Source organism: Accipiter gentilis, chromosome 5 (assembly GCF_929443795.1).
Source record: "Accipiter gentilis chromosome 5, bAccGen1.1, whole genome shotgun sequence".
NCBI lineage: Eukaryota > Metazoa > Chordata > Aves > Accipitriformes > Accipitridae > Astur > Astur gentilis.
In genome coordinates this window covers 16,895,721-16,916,896 of record NC_064884.1, presented here as the reverse complement: position 1 = coordinate 16,916,896, position 21,176 = coordinate 16,895,721, and the positions used below count along the sequence as shown (strand labels likewise).

Sequence of the window (21,176 nt, the reverse complement as noted above, 5' to 3'; positions counted from 1 at the left end):
TTCCATTAAAATTTCAGTTTTTCACTTTGCAGACAAACATCTCTGCAAACCATTTTTTGTTTATACAGGTTAGAAATTGCAATAGCTCTCAAATGGCTTAATACTTGTAAATACTAGTAATATACAGTATATGGTTTATATATACTATAAACACAATATATTTTGATCTGACTTATTAGACTGAGACAGACACATGTTTTGCTAACTGTATAATGGTATTATTATTTCCAGTAATAACAATATTAAAAGAAAATTTGGAAGAAAATTTATTTGCAGCTGTGTAACATGGAGTTTCTTTAACATATGCACACCCCCTTGCAAGAATCCTAAAAAAAATCAGTCACTCTGTAGCAGTCACTCTAGGAATGGTAACAATGCAGCAAGGGAATTCAGTCTGAAACAGATTTCATTTAAAGGCTCTGTAGGATCAGTGGAAATGTATCATATTACACCAACTTAATTATATATTGCAATAGTTCAGCTCTGGGCCCCCCAACATAAGGACATGGACCTGTTGGAGCAAGTCCAGAGAAGGGCCACAAAGATGATGAGGGGGCTGGAGCACCTCTCCTATGAAGACAGGCTGAGAGAGTTGGGGTTGTTCAGCCTGGAGAAGAAAAGGCTCCAGGGAGACTTTACAGCAGCCTTCTAGTACCTAATGGGGGCCTACAGGGAAGCCGGAGACGGACTTTTTACAAGGGCATGTAGTGCTAGGACCAGGGGTAATGGCTTTAAACTGAAGGAGGATAGATTTAGATTAGATGTAAGGAAGAAGTTCTTCACTGTGAGGGTGGTGAGGCACTGGAACAGGTTGCCCAGAGAGGCTGTGGATGCCCCATCCCTGGCAGTGTTCAAGGCCAGGTTGGATGGGGCTTGGAGCAACCTGGTCTAGTGGAAGGTGTCCCTGCCCATGGCAGGGGGGTTGGAACTAGATGATCTTTAAGGTCCCTTCCAACCCAAACCATTCTGTGATTCTATGAATAGTCATTCAGTCAGCACCTATGTGAACTTACTGCATTAGTATATTATCACTGATAATTAAGTTTTGACAGTAATCTGAAACATTTACAACAAGTACCATCAAAGCCATTGAATACAGAATAGCATTAACAAAATACTTCTTTTTTTTTTCCAGGGCTAAAGACTTAATATAGTTCTGGTGTAAATGTCACTTTAGAAGTAATTGTAATCATATATGAATCACCTATCATGCTTATTGCTTGAATGCACATGAAATTGAATATTCTATACGTTCTAGCAGTATCCAAGCAATTTTTATGCAACAAAGCTGAAGCCTATACAGCAGGTCAAAGTCAAATGCTGAAGAGCACTAGGTTAGAAAATGTCAGGGGCTTATGAGAAGAAAAAAATTCCACTAAGTATTACTGCAAAAGATAACAATTAAAAGGGAAGTATCATCCACGTGTGCCCCAGCAAATCCTAATGGCAGCTAATTAAAAAATAAATTCTAAAAATTCTAAAATTCTGAGTTCCTTTAGCTAACAAAGCTAAAAAGCTCATTTTTAAAAATAGGTCAAGTCTCTCATCTCTATGTAACAGTGACAGAAGCAAGTATTAAATTGGTTGATTTAAAAAGAAAGAGATTATCAGAACACTTATTTGCACACAGTTATGCAGAAAAAAATCACCTCAAATGAAATTCAACTGAGCCATATTATGTTGAGTAGAATACCCAAGTAAACCTGATAAACAAGAGACAACTTGAATAAGCTATGAAGTTTCCAAAAAAAGAAATCAAAGAGGAACCCACATATTTTAGAAGTTAAAACATGCAAAACTAAAAAGCTTGCTTACCAAAAACTATCTAGTTGACAGGAATATAAAAAAGTTACATAGTGCATGCAATGTTCATTGATAACTTCATTTTAAGATACACCACATCCTGCCTGAGAGATCAACTGACTTACTCAACTCTCATGTACTGCAGAAGGTAAAACAAATGTGAACTAGCTTTTAGGATAGGGCTGGAGATGAATTTCAAAATATGGAACCACTGAACTGATCTGCACAATAAAAATCACATTCCAGTGCCATTTAATAATGAAGGAATCTTCAAGAGATTATCTGACTTTTCTTGAGCACACCATACCCAAATATCTGTGGACAACATTTTCATAAGAGCAAAGATACAGGGATTTAACATTCAAGACAGTCACTGAGACAGCCTCAAAATTAACCATTTTGAAGGTGTTATTCTATTGCCTTCCATTTTGTATAAACACAGCCTGGACACATTCTGTATTACTGTATCAATTAGATACAGGTGTGTTAACAGTGCTGCATTGGACATGAATGACACAGTTCCATCATTTTAAGTCTTTGTGCTTAGATAATATTTTTCTATTATTCTCTAATTTTGGGATGCTTAAATATTATCATTCTAACCACAAATGGATACACAGAAAGAGGTCTCCAAGCGTATGTTTCAATCATTCATACTGCTGCTATATTTCGGCACAGTAAGACTCCTCAGCTTCTATGTATCGTGGCTACACTTGGGGAATGCTTTGTTAATTTTAAACAACTTTTCTTCTAGTGAATAAAATTCATTCCAGAGTTATTTGATTGTCCAAAATTATACTGTCCATTAAAAAAAGGAAACATTTATTTCTGCTGGAATAGAAAAACTGAAACTGAAAACAGTAGCTCAGAACTACCTGCTTAGCAGACCTATCGATCTTCTGAATCGAGTTTTGAGAAGGAGAACATGTGCAGAGTCCATCCTTTTTTCAGATATTACAATTCGAATCTTTAAATTACATTAGCGTGTGTATTCATTCTTAGTTTCACGTTAATACAAAGGCATCCCAGGGTAGCTAACCCACTGTATCATGTTGTAATTCAGCCAGCCAACAAAGATTTTCATTTAGGATTTTCATTTCATTCACCCACAAAATAGCACTGCAGGGTGCCCCTCTAGGGTCTCCATCTTTGGAAAATGCTCAGTGTCCTCTTTTGAATGTATATTGTGAAAAAAATACTTCATAACTTCACCCAAACAACATGATTCCAGCTTAGAAATTCAACACTCCAGAACTGGAACTTCAGATCCCACCAGTGGACACTCCTCTCCTCCCAACCCAAATTCTTCCAGGAAAAAAAACCAAAATGAAACACATCATATCTGAGATACATCAGTCTGGAGGATATTCATGTACCACAGAACTCATTAACATCTCTATGATATTGTTCAATAGTTGTACTGCTCCATTTCAGAAATAACATTTCTATAAGGTATTTATACTATGTTAGACTTACATTCCCTGAGCAATGCGTTGAAGGTAATCACCAGTACATCTGTTTCTGTCATATTTAAATTCATAGCCCAATTCAATTGCAAATAATTAGCTATTTATCACCATGAAGTTCATATTAGAAAAGCAGAAAGGGCTGACATGATCCTAACAATTTAACAAAAGATACAGGCCTTAAAAGGAGGAAAGGGGAGAAAACCAAAATAAACCCTAGCAATCAATCCCCCAGTAAATCAAACACAATCAGTTCTGCTTGCCCATGATACCCCTGCACAACCCAAATCCCTGGTTTTTTCACAGACTTACAGAATATATTGCTATACATATCAGTTAAATCCATCTTTCATTTTTATAGCCCGAAGAGGAGAATTATTTAGTCAAAATAACAGGAGTACACAGCTCTTGTAATACCGTTGTGACCTCGGTTTCTAACACCTACTTTGGAACATTACTATAACTCAAGAACTTTTTTTCACTTGCAAGGACATCTTAATTATCCCACCCATGACATGAATGTTTTTGGAAGATAAAGTCTGTAATTAACTTGTTGCCAAACAATATGTTTACTGTCCCTGAAGGTCAGTTCTCATATAAAGACATAAGGACACTTAACTTTGGGAGATGTGTATTGTAACTGCCATCAAACATTAACGAAGTGGTCATCCATTATCTATAGTAGCAGCAATGCAGAGTATGAAGATATTCCAAGCACCATAAAATGGGTACGTTAAAATAAACCTCTACAGAGGCTTGCAACCAATAAGTATAACTAGAGAGACAGTGCTTGATCCATTGTAACAGGATTTGTTAGAAACTCCACTTAATCTCAGTAGCCAGTCAGTAGTGGGAGAATTTGCTCAAGACAGTCAACAAGATTGCTTCCATACTATGGAAATCTGTCTTTGCTGATTGTCCTTGTCAGGAGAAATTAAATTTTGAAACTGGTTTTAAAGATTTTAACAAAACAACTGTGACGGCTCCTTGCCTTGTTTAGTTCTGAATTTACACTGGAAATTTTCACATACCAGTTTGTCTAAGAAATCTGTGATGTGCAAGGGCAGTGGGAGGGTGGGGGTGTATGGGTATAAGAAGGTTTCACTAGCCCTGCAAAGCCATGAAGGGCAGCTTAGCCCTCCTACGTACAATTCCTATACCTAAGGAGCTACTTTTTCCAGGCAAATGAGAAGGTAACAATGTCTGATTAAAGATCTCCTATAATACATCAATTAGTTACTGTTTACATAATCTAGGAGAGGTATAAGGAGAAAAAAAGGACAAACAATGGAATAAAAGGAGGACAATTATAATAAATATATGTAAAATACTTCTATGCTGTTGTACCCAGTGATACTCAGTCTCTGACTCACATCCTCATCATTATTCTGTATTTCAACAAGAAACCTAACAGACACTTGGCCCTTACTTTGCTTTACACTCTGCTTGCAGTCAGAGACAGATGGAAGGAATGGAGGGCAAAGAACAGCAGCTAAGAAAATCAAGGAGGAATAAAATAATCTTTGTTCAACAAGACACACTCTTCTCATCCTAAGCTCACAGCATACACTCTCTCACGTAGAGGAACAGGTAACAACTGAGAAAGTGTGTTTCCCTCAAAGTGTTGGACAACACTGGAACTACTTGTGAAGAAATGGTATATGGAAGAACTTAAACATGGCAAACAGGCAAGAGTGAAAAAAAGTAAACAGGAAAAAGACATTCAGATGAGAAAAAAGGAAAAAAGGAAATGAAAACTATTCCAATAAGGGAGGGAAAGATTCAACTACAGAAGGAAAAATAGGAAAAATTTCAAAAGATAATGAAATGAGAAATTAGGAATGCCAAAATCTTTGAACATAAGAACTGGAAGAGGGAGAATGGAAACATTCACACAGGTGTGGCCATTAGCACTGCAGTGAACTAGTGAACAAAAAAGTTCTTTTGTCATACTGCAGTCCATTAAAGAAGACACTCTGTATTTGTACCTTTCATGCAAAAGTAGTTGATTCACGTCTCTGTGACTTGAAAAACACATGTATGTCAGCACTTTAGATACTGGAATAGCTTGTTCATGTTGAAACATGGACTATTTGCTGTTTTTCTGTCTAGAATAGATTAGATTTCAAATTCCCCCACTTGGTTACCAAAAGCATTTCTATCAGCTGGAAACACTTTTCAATCCATCTTGCCAACTTTTGACCTATGCTAGTTTCTTTTGGAAGGTGAAACCAGTCAGGATCAGGCATGGATAAGCAATTCTCCACTGAGAGCACGTCAAATAGGCACACAGCCTTCCCGAGCCAGAATGCAGCAAATGTGTATTTCTTGAGAACGGACACTTACTCAGAGCTGTTCATATGGAACAAAATAACAAGAACCTATGTCACTCCGCAGTTGCTCTTGTAGATAAGCATGGGCATCACATGCTATTCATTTTCTGAAATAATATTGGAGAGTGCTGTTTATATGCTGCCCATAGACAATCTAATTTAAAGAATGTAACATATTAAAGCAATTGAAAAAGGCATTTGTTTCTGCAGCGCAAAATGAAGTGTCTGATTACTAGACAGAATAATTGACATACTGTTACACTATACACATTTGCCTGAATACTATTGTATAATAAACCATTATATGATAAGAGAAGACTTCAGCTAATCTCAGCCCAGAAACGTTCAGTCTTATTCCTTCACTACTGTCAGTGATCCCCCTGAAGTGTCAGCCAGCTGCAAGTTGCTTTTTGACTTAGCTCTCCCCTTTGTATGTGAAATGGAAGACAAAGATCTGTTGCTAAGGCTGGCTGGCAGCTCATGCCACCTGATACCACAGTAGTATTATCTTTACAATACTGCAGATGGAAGTATACCTAAGGCCTTCCTTGCGTTCTTCCCATCATTCCCGTTCACCATCCGTCTACACTTTTTACTTTTTTTGAAAACAGGTCATCACAAGTCCAGCTCCGATGTCTCTCTAATATCCCAGATGATCTGCTGACTTACTTGGGGTTTGCAGGGACGAAACCTTCCTGCAGGCTGGTTGCACCCAGCAGAGAATACAGATGCCTTGTTGCAGCAGGAAGAAGAAAGTCAGAGCTGAAGTCATTATCCCGTTCACCACCACCACTCTCTATCCTCTGTGTAACCTCTCTGACAGCATTCTCCCCCTTATCTTCTTCTAGAGTGTCAAGTAAAATGAAAAGGTTAAACTTGAAGGCTTGTACATGGCCTTTGGGTTAGATATTCACTTCTAAAAAAAAGAAGCCCTATATACAGCTAAATAGTTTTAAAATCACAGAAACATTAAGGCTCAAGGTCTAAATTTGCTACCTTAGCTGAATTATATGCAAAGTCCAATATTGCTCCCCAAAGAAAGACTCAATATATGCTTCCCAAACTGACTATTGGAAGCCAACTTCAGAACCAAAATCTTGTTCCAGTATCCAACAACGTCGCAGGTGCAAAACACCATACTCCTTTACGTTGCTCTTCATACAAAAAATATAGGGATACTAAATCTGGAACAGATAGGTATTCCTACCTTCAGTCTGATCAAGGTTTCCCTTTTTATTTTCTATATTTAGCATCTCCTTGTTCAATCCTCTTTTTCTCTTTCACATACAATCAAGCAGACAGTAAGTGCTGTGAAACCCTCTAACTAAAAAGCCTGCTGTGAATCAGACTCGCTGGGATCACAGGCTACCACTCAATTTCACTCACAGAAAGAGCCACAGGTAAAGCTTCACGTGAAAAAAAAGAGCGTTACCAAATATTCAGCTTCCAGTGGTATGTACCAGCAAATGCCCACTGGATGATGGATTGCCCTGCAGACTCCCTCCGCATGCAGTCACCCATGGCTTACCAGTGGTTTGTTACCCCAGGCTGAAGCCTACTGAATGGAGCAACTTTTAGAGGAGTTTCTAAGTCTTTGCAAAAGATCAGCTTTTAGGCTTTTAGTCTTTTAGAGTTAATTCGGAGGTATAGGGTCAAAATACATGAGCCTTGATTTTGCATTAACACCAGAAATGATCAAAACAACTCGTTAGCTATGATTCATCTATTTGTCTAGAAACAAGTAAATGTCAGTACTGTCAGGAAGGAGAAAAGTTTATGATTAAGCTCCAGCTATATTAATTCCTCTTAATATCTGATTGAAGATGGCATTGAAAAGCAGTTTTAAAAGATTCAGCACTTGATTTTTCATCCACCTCATTGAGATAGTACTGAAGAGAATTCATACAAAAGAACATGCAGAAATGCATACCTCTACAGTCAATATTGTTATATGAAACCATTCTGCAATTAGCTTAATTTTAAGGCAGAAAAATAAGCCAACAGAAAATGACACAGGATGACTGGAATAAGTATAGAAAGCAATTGTGTTTAAACACATGTAGACATCAAGTCAACGATATTCTACAACTCAATGGAAAGCTCATGTGCAGTTATCTCTTATCTTAACTGACTGTTTCAAACACTGACAGTCTTAACATTCCTGCTGCATGAATTTTTGATCTTCCCTCAAAGAGAAACAAGGAAAACGTCCAGTTTTCCAGCACGTACAGAGTAACTAAGCAATTCATATCATGATCCCACTGATAAAACCTTGAAATATGTCCTCCCCATCAGTGAAGATCACTGAGGGAACCCCACCACACTGAGAGTCTTTTTATGATTCTCAATTTACATTTTGTTCATCTTTATTTGTTCAAGTCATAGTGTGGATAAAGTAGGAAACCAGGTAGGGCACAGTGCACAGAGACCACCTTCCTGTCTCAAGAGAAAAGGCTCTCAAATGAAGAATGAGCTCTTACACTAATGTAATCTAAGTCAATAGTAACAATAATAAAACATTATACCTTTGGGTATTTTAAACATGGAATTAAGTAAATTATTTACAGTATCACATAACAGTTCTAGAAACAATAGGTACAGGCACTTTATTTATTTTTTTGATGTACAAGTAAGTTTTGCATGTAGATACCTATTATCTTGCCATGTCATGACTGCAGAACAACAGCAGATACTTATCAGCTCAGCCTTAATTAATTTACTCCCAAATGAATACCACATTTGGAAGGAAATAATTGTAATTTTATCCTGGAATATCACTTCACACAAATGGGACAAACTGTTATGTTATCTGATTGGTAGCTATTCTCTAATCAAGCAGAGACATAGTATAAAGGAATTTAAAATAATTCTAAAAATACCCAGCTGCTATTGCACATAAATATTGCATCTTCCTCTCTGGATAAAATCCTTCTGAAGGAAATAACTAAGATGCTTAAGGCTTGTTTTTCTTACATCTCACATGGACATGCCTCAAACACTCATATCACTGTTACATCAGATTTCAAATCACCTATGTGGAAATATCTACAAGTTCAACAATGCTGCACTGCTTGTGTTCTTCTGTTTTGGTGTTTTAATTATGTTACTTCACACAGCAGAACAAAGTTTGACATTAGTACTGAATCTCATAAATCATCACTTTAACAAAATGCATTCCTTTGAGGAAAGATCATACAGGCCATATGAAAGTCCCCATTTTAGCTTAAAACCTTCCCAAACAATCCTAAATGTTTTCAGAAAGTCAATGGCAGGATTATGGTCTGTCTGAGGCACATAAGAAGTGAGTGAGTTATATTTATACGTTCATTTTTGTTTGTTTTTTATTGTGGTGGAGGTTTTTTTTAAAAAATAGTATGAGAAGACAAAAAAAATGAAATTAAATGTGAATTCAACATTACTTCAATAGTACTAACTGGAACAAACACATGGTAATATCATGCTGGAGATGTACAGTTAACATCATGCTAGACATGCATGTTGCAATAAATTCCACTCAACTGATTTCTTAGAATGCTAACTGTTGCTTTTATAATGGTGAAATCAAGACACCATAGGCATCACTCTCTAAAGGGAATCCAGCAATCTGGACTAATTGTCAAGTGACTAATAAAAGTTATTTTTTAAGTCAGGGCAGAGGAAATTTTGCACTTGCATGACAGAATTTCTACAGTATCACAGGCTTATGCTTTGAATCTGATAGGGATGCATATGGACACAGATTGATATCAAATACTACGATAGCAACAGGCACACGTAGTGATCTGCAAAGGTTCAGATGTTTCTCACCTCACAACAATGTTTTCTTAAGAGAGCTGCAAAGAGAAGGAAGTGGAAGCATGCAATTCTTTTAAAGTAATCTGTCCAACTCTTCCCATTGCTCTTGCCTACTCTTTCAATTTGTGTATCAAGATGTCCTGGTTTCAGCTGGGATAGAGTTAATTGTCTTCCTAATACCTGGTACGGTGCTGTTTTGAGTTCAGTATGCGAAGAATGTTGATAACGCTGATATTTTCAGTTGCTGCTAAGTAGTGTTTAGTTTAAAGTCAAGGATTTTTCAGCTTCTCATGCCCAGCCAGCGAGAAAGCTGGAGGGGCACAAGAAGTTGGCACAGGACACCGCCAGGGCACCTGACCCAAACTGGCCAACAGTGTATTCCATACCATGGGACGTCACATCTAGTTTTAGGAACTGGGGGGACTGGGGGTGGTGGATTGCCGCTGGGGGACTGGCTGGGAGTCGATTGGCAGGTGGTGAGCAATTGCCCTGCGCATCATTTGTACATTCCAATCCTTTTATTATTACTGTTGTCAGTTTATTAGTGTTATCGTCATCATTATTAGTTTCTTCTTTCTGTTCTGTTAAACCGTTCTTATCTCAACCCACGAGTTTTACTTCTTTTCCTGATTTTCTCCCCCACTCCACTGGGTGGGGGGGGGAGTGAGTGAGCAGCTGCGTGGTGCTTAGTTGCTGGCTGGGGTTAAACCACGACACAAGAATATGCCACTGAGCCCCTCTCCAAGGATGAGCACGGCCCCTGTCAGCTGAAGAGCGGCCATAGCAATGGATGCTCAGCTTTGTAAACGTAATCCTGTGCATTATTTCAACTTTCTGCGTTCTTTCTTTCGTGTTTTTAGCTTACTTACAATTGGAAGACTTGGCTATTGCCAACCTCTCCACTTTCCCCCCAGTGCACTGTGAAAAGGATTTCTGCATGCTAAAAATCAGCACAGGAAAACACAGATCTTTACATTTCTCTAAAGGCTGTCTCTGGAAAGGACAATGCATTACTGCCCTTGGTTTCATCTAGACCACCTGGTTTTAGGGTACAGAACCACTCAGAATGGGGGGAGGTGGACAGGAATGAAGGCAGATAGATTCTACTACTTTTTAGCTAGAAAAAAGAAAGCCTGCAGTCCTATTGCTATAGCCAAGTGGGCCACCAATCCTCCCTCCCTCCCTCTGCCCCAGGAGACACTCTTCAAAAGAACTAGCATGTATGTGCTGACCTAGGGGTAATGAAGACACTTTTTGAATGCCAGCCTGTGTCACAGGTTTAAGTAGCCTGTGGGGTCCTGAGCTGCCCTTACCTCACCTGGGTGAATATAACTCACACTAAATTAATTTTCTCAGACAGAGAAAAGAGAGAATCAATATTTATTCCAGGATCAAAATGCTTTTCACTTAAAGAACTCAGCAGTCAAGAAAAATGAGGAACAATCATTTTGTTCCCATGACAAACAAAAGCTTCCTTGCCAGTAGACACTGTATATTGACGATAACCGGTAAGCATCATAGCATGCATAGTAATAAGAAGGTATTTTGCTGCAGTGGATTTCTATCTTGTAGACACTATTTTTTGGCTCTATACAGAAATTTTAAAGAATCAAAATACTGTATTTTCCATGAAATGGCAACATTAAAATAGTTACCATTAACAAACACTTAATTTCCTCCCCTCCCTCCCTGCCCCAAACATCAGCTTTGTTTAACATGTCCTAATTTAAATACTGAGGCCATAAATAATGACTAAGAAATCATCAACTGATTCAAAATGCAAGGAACAGGAAGTTTGGGGTTTTCTTAGAAACTATGATTTTATTTTATTGCAATTAATTTGGTAGTGCACCAAGCTACCACCAAAAATGTCACACCACCAAATTAACTTTCTTTTTATTAACCATGGCAGGTCAAATAACTAAAAAACTGAAGGTGTCTTGGTAATGAGACTTAACTCAAGGACACTAATTTACAATGACACAGGTTCCTCCGTTCTGTATTACCTCACATACTTAGTAAGAAATCCTCAAAGGGTCAAATTCTTATGTCATCTAGAAATGATTTTGTTCACTCTTTATCTGAACTGTATTCATTTGGTTTCTAATACAACTTCCAGTTTTCACCCTGTCACATCAACTTGGCCTTTAGTGGCTTGATTCTGTTTCAAGAGATGTCATAAACCATGCTTGTCATCACCTGCTGCATTACATAGACCTCAGCAGTAACTGTGTCACAGGCCAAATAAAACCAGCTTTTGTTAGACACTGATTGCGACATGTATGAACAGTTTTGGACCTCCAGTTTATAAAATGGCATAAGATGGTATTTAATCAATCAAAAACATTCAAGTGAACACCAACTCTCCATAGTTTTTGGAGATTTTTATATATATGTATATATATATATATAGTTTTAGATATAATAGTTTTGCCTGAATATATTTTAAACACTTGTGAGAGCAGTGCTTCCTCAAAAATATCAATCACATCTATTTCTTTCCAATGGTCTTTAATCAAACCCTATATGTACCATTTCACCATGATGTAGTGTATGTATTTTCTCTTTTTGAATTTGTGGTTATTTCTGATTGCTAGTTTATCTCATTTTTCAGAAAAACAGAACCTGTAAGAGTGACCAGTGAAAATAAACAGTGATGCAATGACTTGCTATTCAGCAAGGATGAGACTGAGTGTAGGCTCACTGTAAGTACAAAGCAATGCCCAGACCTGAAGGTGACAACCTGATGTTACAATACTGGACATTACAAAATGGATATTAGTATGCATTGAGAAGATGTGAAAACAAGATTGAAATGCAATCAGAAGTGCAATTTTATTTTATTTTTACAGGGGTTTTATGGAAGCTCAGGAAAACCGCTGAGTTGAAAATAGGTGGAGATTAAAAGAATACTTTAGAGAAGCATAATCTATGCTTGCTCTGTTCCTGCTCTTCTCTTCGCACTCATTTATGGTAATTAGGGCGCTTGTTGCCTTTTTTTTTCCTTTTTTTTCTTTTTCTTTTCACACCATTCTAGAAACACAGCAATAGCCAGCTTCATGCATGAAGAGGATGGCATAAGGTCCTAGTACATTTCCCAGTCCCCAAACTCATTTAATATAAAATCCTCAAGTTGAGGACTTAGCAGATATTAGACTGATAAAAACATATGCTACACTTGATCTTTGCCAAAAGGTCAAGAAGCAAACACGAATCAGCAGACTTGATCGTTTCTTGGTCTGACTCAGTGAGCACACTGAGATGGAATCATTGTAAGATTTTAATACCACAGTAGCAAAAATTATGTAGCTTTATCATTCAGATTTATTTCAAGAAGCTGCAGCCAGACTACAGACCCCAAATAACTCACTCCAGGATTTCAGTGAGCTCATGATTTTGCACACACAGTAACTGTTCCAGGACAGGAACTTGGGAAGGCTAATGATGCCATGTCCAGCCTCCCAAAATATTCCAGACTTGGTCAGATTCTTTCCTCTACAGTAAACTAAATGGGGAAAAAAACCCAAACCACAAACAAAAACAAAACCCCAACAACCTTCCCTCTAACCTCCTGCTGCCCCGCTACCTTCCCCCCCCCCCCCCCAACACTTAAGCAATCTTCTGGTTTCTGAATCATTACGGGGTTATTTCAGAACCTTCTCCCCGTGGATTAGAGAACAACACACCTCCCCTACAGAAAGTATTTCACAAAATTCTAAAAAGTTGAAGGACTTTTTAATAAATAACATACTACAGACAGAATTACATACTGCCATGCATTTTCTTAACACTTGCTGGACTCACTAGAGCATCTCACATGGTAATTCAAAGACTACATCTCAGTCTTGCCAAAGCATGATTTTTAATTACTCTGCATCAAACTCCACAATAAATTAATACAGAAAATGTCAACACACAAAGAACACTAAGACAACACTGCTAAAGCTTAAAAAATTCATCCCTGTGCATGGAAACTAAAAATGTCTTTTGAAGTTAATGAGTAATCACAAAAGACATTTGAGTAACTTGGAGTGAGACAAAAATTTCTTTAAAATTATGTTCATTTTCAAGAACATTTTGTAAACAAGCTTGGAAACCTTTTTATTTCCCATTATATTTTCAATCACTCATTATAATTACTGATTATTTATAATAATAGAACAGTAGGTCAAAAGTAAAAGGAAATGTATTGTCACAGCAGAAATACCCAGCTAATATACTGATGTTGGTGTTCCGAGTTGCACAAGAGAGCCAGCCAACTGTAAGGTAATTGTTTTACAGAGTATTCAGTGAATCAGTATCAGCAAATCTATTGGATTTTAATGAGTTAAAATATTTTAATAGCATAGCTTTGTTCTTTGGTTTAATTACCTTTCCCTGAGGCTTTGAACAACATTTAAGCATGTGCTTAATCTGCTACTGAAGTCAACAGAACTTTCAGTGAATACTGGAAGTTAAAGTGCTTAATGAGATTTACTGAATCAGAACGCGTAAAAATTGATGTGAACAGAATCAAAGCCCAGAGGCATTAGTCAAGTCCACCCTGAGTTTCCCTAAAGATACAGGGCCTCCAAAATGTGAATGAAAATTTTATAATTATTATGACATCTCTACTGTACAACTGAATTTCTGAAATAATTATGTAGCAAAACACATACCAGACTTTATAGGTCTTTAAAGTAGAAAAAGGAGAAGACCCTTGAATTTACCCTAAAATACTAACTGAAAGCTTTTGTGGAAACTTGTTTGGCATCAGTAGTTCAGCAATACCCTTTGACAGGAGACAACTGTTGATTTATATCATGTTTCCTCCAAAAAGAAAATATAGTGTAATTAAAATGTTTTGATTGAGGGCAGGAGGGAATGGAGGGATCAAGTTAACATACATATTTTAGCTATCTGTTCCTCTGTGAAAAAGAAGGAATGTAATCCAATATTAGTATCTCACTTCCTCAATCATTCAGGCAAACTGTGTAATCCTCTCAAACCTGCATATGAACATCTGCATTATACCAGATGATACTCTTTCTCAGATTAAATTAAAATAAATTACCTGCATGCCTTTAACCCCCTTTTTTACTAAAGACTACCATTTCTTCCTAATGCGGAAGAGTTTAGTTTAACAAGTAACACTCAATGATCTTTGAATGCAACATATAAAATATAAAATTGTTCTTTACTCTGTCATGTGACATTTAAATGGCTTAAGTGAACATTTAATTGAATTGCAACTAAATATTTTCCTTGACAGTAAATATTAAAAAAAGGATTTGACTCCAGGAGAAAAATTCTTCAGATTCCACACTCACCATAAATGTTCAAATCTGACTTAACAATATTTTAATTCTTTTTCTTCTAGCTTACATGGAGGATCCAGTTCTGACATCAAATGTCAGAGAGACTTTTTTTTTTCTGCCCAGAAAAATTAACAGTGTATTGGAGAAATGTTTAGCAATTTCTTTTAATATACTGTCACCAATCCTTTCTCTAATATACTGTCAAAATCAGCAAATCTGTTAAAGACAAAATTTTGCAAATTTAAATTTTGAACATAACAATTGTTACTTCAATATGGTAGTCATTAGCATGGAAGGAGTTAATCTTCCCCTCTCTTTTTAAGAGTACAAAAGGCTAGGAACAGCTGTCACTCAGGTGATGAATACAAGCTGCCAGCCTTTTAAACAGCAGGTACAGCATTTGAGCTCTGAATTAATTAGCATTCAGAAAGCCTAAACACCGTTTGATAACTCTGCAAGATAATTTTTGTCCCTTCCTGCAAATTAATACTGCTATTAAGATGAGCAAGGACACAATGCAGATTGTAATTGTACCCATTAAATAAGGTTTCACAAATAACAACTTAGAGGTTCTAGCCAAGAATGCATCAAGTCAAATAAAGCATTGCTGCAAATAACACGTGGGAATTCACCTTCACTTTTTCATGGCACTCACAAAACCAGATACAATATGAATTCCTGTGTAAATGCATGAAATGTTTTCTGCATATAAGCACAGGCTTCTCAAAAGTTCAAGTTGCTAAATGTTTAAATAGTGGCTTTGTCTCAGAAGCATTTCAGCTACTTCCATACAAGAGGCCCTTTTAACAAACGGATAGACATTGAAATGACAAGTTAGCAAGGCCTCAGAGATTATACTTAGAAAGTCTTAAATAACAAGGCCTCCACCAAATGCTGTTGCAGCACTGCATCAAAGTCTACACAACCCGGTGTGAAAAACCTTCCTCCTATAATATATCATTTCATTTAAATGACAAGCATATTTTAAAGAGCACAAAAATGATTGATATCAGAATTTAATGATGTTTAATAAGTGGCCATCTGTCAACAGTCAAGGAGTTAAAAAAGCAGCACATTATTATTTCCCAAAAGATTAGAAATATTGATGCTAATTAAAAGGCACATTATCATTATCTCAAAGCAATGTCTAAACACTAATCAGACTTCAAGCCCAGCGAAGGGGAAGGGGGAAGACCTATGGATAAGACTGTTCCCCAAATGGGTCATTTGAGTTGATAATCTCTAAACTAGTGTTACGATAGTGTACAGATCAGAACTTGGCAAGTAGCAGGTAACTCCTGACTGGGTGGGCAACCAATTAAACCCTGACCTGACGTATGAAAGATTATTTATTTTAAATTCAATTCTTTTGAATAAACCTTTGGCACGCTTTTACAAAGAATTGCAAAAGAAGAGAAGTATGCTAAACGTGGCATTTCACTATTTATTTTTTCTAATTTTGCATACACAATATTTCAAAACAAAATAAAACTTGGCATCACGGTGCCCAAATGTATGATTAATTGCACCATACTAAACGGCAGTGTACTAAGTATTTTTAGCTGACAAATGGATTGATGTTACATGCACATAAGGGACTTCCATAGCCAGTTGTGACTGAAACCCATACAGAAAGGAACAAAACCCATGAACATGGTGTCTGTGAAGCACTTTTGACTGTTTGGACCTTTAAGAACTCCCTTCTGGGCTTCAGGGCTGCTTAGGCTCCTCATGCTGAGTGCTATAGAGGAAGAAGGTACATAAAGGTAGGTGGTTCAGGCTGTTGCAAATGTTTGCCTGGAGCTCTGCCTTCAACATGAACAGTCAGTTTATTATCTTTTAAAATGTGGTATTTATTGACATTTTAATAATTCATCTCGATCCGAACCTCTTTTAAGCAAACAGACCTCTACTAACCTCAAAATCCACACTTCATGTTTGAACAGAAGCAGCCAGCAGCCCGTAACATGCTTTTTGTCTTATTACGTAAAAAGCTGACAAGACTCTTGGCATTTATTGCTTGCAGAGAGGCAAAGTCATAGGCCATTGGCAAATGTTTCCCTGCCCTTGGGATACGAAATGTGGAAGCAAGATATGACTGATCCCACCTCCCACATTGTGGAAACTATATGTACAGTCCCAGGTATAGCAATACTGACTCTATGAGCCTTGCTCATGTTTACCAATGTTACGAGGCCAGTTGAGCAGTTTTGTGGTGCCAGAGGAAAGAGGCAGGTGAGTGGTGCAGAATACTCCAGCGCTGAAGATAAGTGAAGCATAGACAAACACAAAGTAAAAGGCATACTGGGAACAGATAGAGAAAACAGGGATGGGAGAATCACATTGAATGTATGGAAGAACGGCAAACTGAAAGTGTCACAGCCGTGGCTGCAGAAAAGCACAGCTACCCCTGCAACTGAGGCCCAGGGGCATGAGTATTCATACAAAATTATGACCAGTCATTTCTTCCACCGTATTTTTAACAGCAAACTTTTTCACCTGTAACTGCCACTATCGAATTACCATCTCCATGGTGCAAAGCCACCTCTAGTCTACCTCCGCGGGTCAAGAAAGCCATTCATCACCGTCAAGTGAAGCATATTTCTATTTTTACTTGTCATTTTCAAACCATCGCTTCACACAGGTGTGACCTCTGATCCTGATTTTCCTTCCAACACTCCCCTTGCCATACTCTCACAGTCCTCCACTATCTCTTCCCTAGGAAATATTAAAAAACTTAAGAAAGATGTCCCCGGTTGTGATTATCCTATTCTAATCTAACTCCTTGATCTTCAGCATAAACACTTCAATCATCCTGGCATTTTCATTGACTCAAATTAAATGCAGAGCCAGTAATTATTTCACAATCCCTTTGCCCTTTTGTACGCAGGTCTTCTGCCTTACACAATGACAAAGTATTACCTCCCAGATCCTTAAACGGTTCAGATACTTCAGATACGCTTTCGATATGAATCTGACACAAGGGGACTCTTAAGTAAACCTTGTGAGGCTTACCCGGTACTAATTATTAGCAATTACAGTGCTTTTCTAATGTTGAGCTCCAATGCTCAAACATGATGCAAGCCATATAACTATACAAATGTTCCACTGATTAACAGGTTCCTCAGGGTGATCATGAGCACTAGGTACAAGATCCCCCGTACTTTGCAGCCTGCTAAATGTAACTTCAGTGGAGCTGATGCCAAAAGGGAAATTCACAGTACTGTGTAGGTAAATTTGAGACAGGAGGTTTAGACAGACACACAGAAATGAAAAAATACCATCACTATCCAGTTTTACTTATGTTATTTACTTCCATGTTCACTACATTTGTTTTAAACTCACCAAATTCTTCACTCTTTGTGCTTCACAGATTTGCCTTCTGACTCTGTGCAACTGTTGTACATTGTATAGCTGTCAGTGCAGAAGTGGAATATATAAAAAGCTGGATAATTGTAAGTTGGGGCATATGGCACTAAGGAGAATGCAGGAGTTCGTGGGAAGAAGGGGGTTTTGTTTTGATTTTTTTCAAGACTCCGGATATGACTAAAGCTTTTTCCGGTGAGCAAAGAAAATATCCCTTGTTTCTCTGTTTCTCCACAACTTGAAAACTTGCTTGCTTTTTTTTTTTCCCTTTTTTTTTTTTTTTTTTTTTGGTGGGGTGGGGGGAGAGAAGAAGAGAGGAAGAGAAGTTTAACATTAATTCTAATTTACATGAAAAAAAAACCAAACTGCCTTCTGGTTCTCTTATTCTGTCCTAAGAAAATACATTCTCAAACAGCATGCATTACACTGAGGTTTTTGCAATAAAAGCACAGAAATGAGCTAGCTGCTGCTGTGTAAACATACGAGACTTCATAGCTCACATGCATTGAAATGACCAGCACAGTTCGTTCTTCTCAAAGGTATTGCTTCAAGCTGATTGCTGACTCAAGACAAGAACACAACTCTGGTCACAGTGAGTTTCTGAGTATTTTCTCTGCAGCTGCAGGGTATAGAGGGTTTTCTGTTTGTTTTGCTTTTTTTCCCCTTTTTCATATGAAAACTCAGATTCTGAAGTACAGTTTGGCAGTGCCAGGCTGAATTTGCTGCCAGCTTCCTAGGGTACAGAATCTCTAATAACACAAAGCCTTGACTATCTCCTTGCCCAATATATAACCAAAATTTTGCACCACAATCTTCCTCTAAAAATATGACTTCTTGTTTTTATCTCTCAGTTGCAGCTAATCCTTACTGTCAACTGGGTTTCATCCATAACAAAGTCTGCCTGTGACATGTTAGGTCCCAATGCATCTCTTAACAAATACCCCATGCACGGCGTGGTTCACAGAGTGCACAGGTTGCAGAAGGGACCACAGAGACAGAGCCTCTCTTCTCTAACGGGATCAGAAAGGCCGTGCTTTCACATAGAAGACGCTCATCAAATGAGAGGACGGGAGAGACAGAACCCTGTCAGGGAAGTCCAGGCTTACGTATCGCATTTTGAGTGGATAAGCAGAACAGAGCATTCATGATTTTTGTATTCTTGAACACCTCTTGTGCCGGGTTGAATTACTGGTCATGTGTTCATTGCTGTCATGCTGGAAAGCTGACCCAGGTGATGTTTGCTTCATACTCAGCAATAGAGCTTTTTTCGAGGCTTTAAGGGCTAGCATTGTATAAGTTGCTCTCTAGGACCTGTCCTTCCTTTTCTCCTCCCCTCTCCTGTTCCTGCTTCAATTTTACGTTTGTTCACTTTGCCCAATGTTTCAAAAGAAAAAGCAGGAGGCAGTAAAAACTGGACAAATGTTTTTGTCAGGAGTGAGTTATAAGAGGCTTCCCTTGTTTTGCAGAAGGAATAATGGGAATAAACTCAGTGACAGTTATTTGGTCTCCCCACTTTTAAAACCTGCCTGCCCCCCTATCCACAGCAGCGTACATTTAACGTGCAGTTGTGGAGGGGAGAAAAGTGTCAGACACCACCGTGCTCTCCCGCTTCCTGTGGCACATTCACCAAGCTCCCTTGCAAGATGTTATTACACTGTGTGGCTGCTTTCTTCCACTTTCTGAGGGAAATGGCTCCATTTTCATCTCATAGACAAAGAAATGAAAAGTGCGCTTAAATTCACTAAAGGGATACTTGACACCTAGGGGTTCATTTCTTCCAGTTATCTTGGATTTTAATCCAATTCCCACAGGGTGCTCTGGACTTGTCTGAAATACTCTGTCAAGCCAAGAGTTTCAGTTCACTCAATGACCGCAAGTGCTGCAAAACTGCTCTTGATGGGTGCCAAACTGCTAATAACTGAGAGATTACAGTGGCCATGTAATCAAAAAATACAGGTACTCTAGTTTTGTCTTTGGAGATGTCTGAGAAAAAAGAGTACGCCTCTGTCTGTGTATACACACAGACACATTCTCTAGTAGTGAGAGTGAAACCATGTAACTGAGGGTCCTTTGAAAAGGAGTTGTTTATATATTCTGTTCTCAGATAAATTAGATGGTGCAGCAGAATGACACCGCTAAACACAGTGACAACATGTTCACTCGCATACTGCATCATTGTAAATCCTTTCAGATTCAGCATCTTATAACACCTCAGCAAATACAAATTACAAAAATTATTTATCTGTAGTAGGTTTTCAAATAATTCCAATATTTACATTATGGTCTATATAGTTATTTAATGTTATAATCAGTTGAGACACCCAAAGTATACTCTATAAAATTTCACCTTTGGCTTTCTGCTGAAAAGCTGGTATTGCAAAACCTCCACAGGACATTTAGACTTAAGTAAATACTGTTGCAGGCACTTTAGAAAAATTCATACACAGAAGTCTCTTAATATTGTTTCCTATATACAAAAATCCCAAATGATCCAGGGGCATTCATTAATAATACACATTAATGAGCAGAAATTTCTTAACATGGACTCTATAAACCTTCAAATACTTGCAAGATAAATACTTCGCTTTTGTGTACTAGGAAATGACAAAATTTTGGTTTTGATGAAACACTTGGACCTAATTTTTGTTATATCAACACTTGTACTAAGCACAGACGGGAAGAAGTATGAATTTATTTTATGCTGCCTTTCATATGTTCATAGCAATATAAATTTAGAGTTATTGTACTATTGCTAACTAAACTTGAGATCCTTCATCTAGGGAAAACATGCAAGGAACACTCAGATTCCAGAATGGATGTTATTTGTTTGGGTAAAAGGAATTAGGGTAATCACCTTGTAATTAGGTGAGATTCTGAGGACTTAAAAGAAGAAAAAGAAAAAAAGGGCACCTGAACAGATTTTCCCATCTGCTTTCAGAATGGCTGGTCAATCAGCTGTCAGTTAAACAACTCAAAAAAAAAAAAAAAAAAAGAAAGAGAGAGAGAGAGAGAGAAGGAAGTTAACTGACATTATTCACTAACTGTTTAAAAACACTAGTAAAACCACACAACTCTTCCTCTTGTCCAAGCAGAGAAGCCAACATATGCTCTTATTT

The 21,176-nt window shown here is 37.7% G+C and overlaps 1 protein-coding gene and 1 non-coding gene across 5 annotated transcripts in view; both read right to left on the bottom strand.

Annotated features, from left to right (window-relative positions):
• The window catches only part of MACROD2 (mono-ADP ribosylhydrolase 2), a 912,387-nt gene that overhangs the window by 490,087 nt on the left and 401,124 nt on the right, over positions 1-21,176 (bottom strand). The window lies entirely within an intron of this gene.
• Positions 12,416-12,605, bottom strand: LOC126039063 (U2 spliceosomal RNA). The gene has a single exon (XR_007506180.1). It is a non-coding gene; the product is annotated as a U2 spliceosomal RNA (small nuclear RNA).